This window comes from Cebus imitator, unplaced genomic scaffold (assembly GCF_001604975.1).
Source record: "Cebus imitator isolate Cc_AM_T3 unplaced genomic scaffold, Cebus_imitator-1.0 Scaffold404, whole genome shotgun sequence".
NCBI classification, from domain to species: Eukaryota; Metazoa; Chordata; class Mammalia; order Primates; family Cebidae; genus Cebus; species Cebus imitator.
The window spans coordinates 1,026,545-1,031,549 of NW_016107719.1; positions in this window are offsets into that span (position 1 = coordinate 1,026,545).

A 5,005-nucleotide genomic window follows, 5' to 3' on the forward strand; every position below is an offset into this window, starting at 1 on the left:
AGAGCGAAACTCCGTCCTAAAAAAAAAAAAAAAGTTATGCCAGGTCAAAGTGTGTTGTGTCTGACATGGCCTCTTGGCACTCTTGCTGTGAGACAGGCCAGTGCAGGAGCCCGGGTCACACAGACCCAGTGTGTATGAGTGCCTGGCTTGGGGCCATCTCCCAGCAGCCTGGTCCAGGCTCAGCAGCAGTGTGGGGCAGCCAGCAACCCCTGTGAGGGGGCAGGCACAGCTGGACTCTGCCTGGCACCACTTGCAGAACGCACAGCATTCATCAGCTGTGGCCAGCTCAGGATTTTTATTTCCTCAGCGCAGAAGAACCAGGTTCATGATCCTCCCCATGCTAAGGAGAGCAAGGGCTTTGTTACCAGGGAATGGGGAGCTCTGGGTGGTGCCAGTTTCCAGAAGTTTCTGCACCAGCAAGAGAAAGGAGCAGCGAAGTCTGTGGGCTTGGACTTCTCGGACCTAGGTCTGAGTCCCGACTACCCATACCAGCTGAGCCAAGTTACGTAATTCTCAGTGCCTCACCTTTCTCATCTCTCAAATGGGGTTAGCACCTGCCTCAGAATTGTTCTATGCACCAAATTCAGTAAAGTTCACATGCACCTGGCGGTACTGTTTGATAAGGGGAGGAAGGCCTTAGCAAAACTCCAGAGAGGACCTGTGTAGACAGTGTGGAGGCCCATTAACAGAGGCCAAGGCCCTTGTCCAGCCACGGAGGAGCTGGGCTCCATGCACAGCGGCGGCAGCAGGCAAGAGGGGAGAATTCGAGAGATTGGGAGGCTGCAGAGGACAGGACCTGGATGTGGCAAGTGAGCGGGTGTAGAAGCTTTAGGGAAAGGAAATGCCCAGTTCTGAGGCTCTCTGAGATGGGGGTGGTTGCTGGAGCAGGTTGGGACTGGAGGAGGTAAGTGCAAGTGGGTAGGGAACAGGAGGGTGTGTGTGTGTGTGTGTGTGTGTTTCATGGTGGGGTTTTTTTTTTTTTTTTGAGACCAAGTTTTGCTCTTGTTGCCTAGGCTGGAGTGCAATGGCGTGATCTGGGCTCACCATAACCTCCGCCTCCCAAGGTTGAGCAATTCTGCCTCACCCTCCCAAGTAGCTGTGATTACAGGCATGCACCACCACGCCCAGCTAATTTTGTATTTTTAGTAGAGATGGGGTTTCTCCATGTTGGTCAGGCTTATCTCAAACTCCCAACCTCAGGTGATCCATCCACGTCAGACTCCCAAAGTCCTGGGATTACAGGCTTGAGCTACTGCGCCTGGCCAGGAACAGGAGTTTGGGGAGCCTGTGGAACATCCAGGTGGAGGTGCCCAGGGCCTAACAATTGGGGCAGAGGCAATAAACAGCTGGGGCTGGAATCCTGGTCTCCAGGCACCCAAGCTAGAGCTGCTCCCTCCTCAAGACAGCCTCCTGGTGGGCTTCACACACTTCTTTCCACACAGCCCCCCGCTCTGCTGCGTCTTTCTCCCACACTAGATTGTGAGCCCAAGATTGGGGGGGGAGGGCACTTTTCCTCCTATTATGGCCTTGATGGCCTTGACCGTAGGTGACTCCTGATGGCCTCATCTGGGAAGTGAGGCAGAGGGACCAGCTGCTGTCTGGGGGTTGCAGCCTTGCAATCTAGAATTCTGAGTGACATCCTAAGGCTCTAAATGGGGCAGGAGCTCTGTGAGTGCCCGAGGACAGAGGCAGCACTTGGGAGCTATGACTGTTTTGGTTAACTGATTCCACTGAATGAATGGTGAATGCAAGAGGAAGTAAGTTAATAAGGATTGAATGTAGCAATATCAGTATAGGAATAAGGCTGGAGTGTGCCTTAAATCCTGTCTGGAATGTAGTGGCACAGATGAATGGATGTGTTCTCCAGCCAGCCTTTAGCCAGGGAAAGCCGTGGCTGTGCCCGTGCTGGCTCTTGCCAACAGTGGCCTCCCGTCCCCACCCCCAGCCTGCCCTGCAGACGATATGGGCTGGTGTGCGCTATGGCTGCGATCAGGAGCCCGCCTCCGCTGTGGGGGAAGGGCACCAAGAAGAGGCTGAGAGGGAGGCAGGGGAAAGGTCCAAAGCCTGATCAGCAAGTTCCTCAGATTTTGCTGAAGGAGATGGTAGGAGAAGCAGCAATTTGTCTTGGTTCCTGTGGCTCTACATTCCTGTCAAGCCTGCAGCTGAAAACCTGGCTTTTCTTTATTTCTGGCCCCACCCTGCCCCTATCCAGCCACTTGATTAAGATCAAGTTTCCTCCTTCATGCCCTCATCCCACCCCTACTTTTTTCCTGGGGCCAGTAGATCCTGGGAGGGTGGACTTCACTCTTTATTCATGGTTGGGAAGTGGAAGGGAGTCTAGATTCAAGCCCTGACGCTGACCCTTAAAACTGGAAAATTCCAGCGGGTTGTGGTGGCTCATGCCTGGGTGGGCAGATCACCTGAGGTTGGGAGTTCGAGACCAGCCTGACCAACATGGAGAAAACCCATCTCTCCTAAAATACAAAATTAGCTGGGCGTGGTGGCGCATGCCTGTAATTCCAGCTACTTGGGAGGCTGAGGCAGGAGAATCAGTTGAACCTGGGAGGCGGAGGTTGCAGTGAGCCAAGTTGCCATTGCACTCCAGCCTGGGCAACAAGAGCAAAACTGTCTCAAAAACAAACAAAAACAGGAAAATTCCAGGCACTTGGCTTAACTTTTCTGAGCCTCTGCTTCCTCATCAGTCAGATGTGAGTAATTCTCCCCTACCTGTGCCTTTCTAAGTCAGCATAGGCCCAGCACAGTGGTTTATGCCTGTAATCCCAACACCTTGGGAGGCTGAGGTAGGAGGATCACTTAGGCCTAGGAGTTTGAGACCAGCCTGGGCAAGATAACAAGACCCCATCTCTGCAAATAAATAAAATTAGCCAGGCATGGTGGTGCGTGCCTGTAGTCCTAGCCACTTGGGAAGCTAAAGTGGAAGGATTGCTTGAGCCGAGTTCAAAGTTACAGTGAGCTATGAACACACCACTGTACTCCAGCCTGAGCAACAGAGCAAGACCATGTCTCTAAGTAATGGATAAATCCAAGCATATCGAACTCGGGTATGATATAGGCGTTGGAATGACTCATATCCATCCTGAGTGTATCGTATCGCCCGGGGATGAGTTGTGCTCTCTCTAACCCTTGCTCTACTTAGAGGAAAGAGCAGCTCACTCCCAGAACTTCAACACAAGTCTCACTTGCTAACAGGAAGAGCTCCCTGGCTCACAGCACCACATACATACACGTCCTCAGGTAGCTGGGGGACAAACTGGCCTCTTCCGGTGTCTGACAGCCCCTTCCTTGTCACTCGGGCCTCAGAGAGAGGCAGCCTTCCTGTGTCAGGAAGGCTCAGAAACCATTTCCCATTCTGCCTGCTTTTGCCCTGCAGGGCAGGCCAGATTGATACTGAGGGGTAGTAGGGAGGGCTTTAGCTCCCCTGCCCCAAATAATCTCCTGGCACCCCCTAAACCTACACCCAAATCATAAACAGTGGGCTTGCTATGCAGAGCAAATTCTAAGTCAAGTCCTAAAGTCTTCCCTTTCTTCCTGCCAAATTTGAGCTCCTCCTGCAGTGACAGGAGCCCAACTATTAGGGCTGTGACTACTGCCTTAGCATCCAAACATCGATCCTGCCGACCTGCTGGAAAAATCCCAGCACCAGTAATTGTTGAAGCTGAAGGGGAGATGGGAAGTTCCTAGATGGCCAAGGCTGGAGGCCTTGGGGGCTTTCTGTCCAGAAATGGCCTTTGGCTTCCTGGATCCGGGCCTCAGTGCAACCGGGGCCTCCAGGGGCTGCGGAGCTGGGGGTCCCAGCCAGGCTCTTGCTCACCAAACTTGCAGGAAGATAACGAATGAATTTGCAGTGAAAACCAGCATGCACTGGTGAACTGGACACAGTGCTGCCTCCATACACCAGAAGAAAGTTCTTTGTGCAGTCAGAAAGAGCTAGACCGAGGCCAGGAGCGGTGGCTCACACCTGTAATCCCAGCACTTTGGGAGGTCAAGGCAGGTAGATCACCTGAGGTCAGGAGTTTGAGACTAGCCTGGCCAACATGGCAAAACCCTGTCTTTACTAAATACAGAAATTAGCAGCATGGTGGTGGGCGCCTATAATCCCAGCTACTCAGGAGGCTGAATCACGAACCCGGCGGGTAGAGGTGGCGGTAGAGCCGAGATTGCACCACTTCACTCAAGCCTGAGGAAAAAAAAAAAGGCCAGGTGCAGTGGCTCATGCCTGTAATCCCAGCACTTTGGGAGGCTGAGGCGAGCGGATCACCTAAGGTCAGGAGTTTGAGATCAGCTTGACCAACATGGTGAAACCCCATCTCTACTAAAAATACAAAAGTTAGCCAGGCGTGGTGTTGCATGCCAGTAATTCCGGCTACTCCAGACGCTGAGACACAACGATTGCTTGAACCCAGGAGGTGGAGGTTGCACTGAGCCAAGATCATGCCATCTCACTTCACCCTGGGCAATAAGAGCGAAACTCCATCTCAAAAAAAAAAAAAAAAAAAAAAAAGCTAGGCTGAGTCCTGACTGTACTTGTTTTTAGTTAGTTCTGTTCATGTTATATTCATTTTATTTTTATTTTTCAAGCATGACTGCAAGTTTTGACAGCTGTGTGGTTTTGAACGTAAGACCCTTGTCCTCATCAATAAATGGGGATAATGGGATAGCTCCTAGCTCATAGAATTGTGAGGATTCAATATGGTATGTACCTTAACAACAAACACACACACACACACGATGTCTAGAGTGTGGTTAGAGCTCATAAAGTTACATAACTGTATTATTAATGATGTCACAGTCCAATGAAGAGAGACAGGTATGCATAAATACATGCCACACAATGTGAGCAACTGTTCAAATGCCACCTCCTTCATGCAGCCCTCTGGGCTATCTCTCAGTCCCTGGCAGGAAGTGAGAGTCTCCTTCTGGAAGCCTTGTAGCATTCTGCCCATCTCTCCTTCACATCCCTTCCCTTGTCTTTCTGTGACTGTTC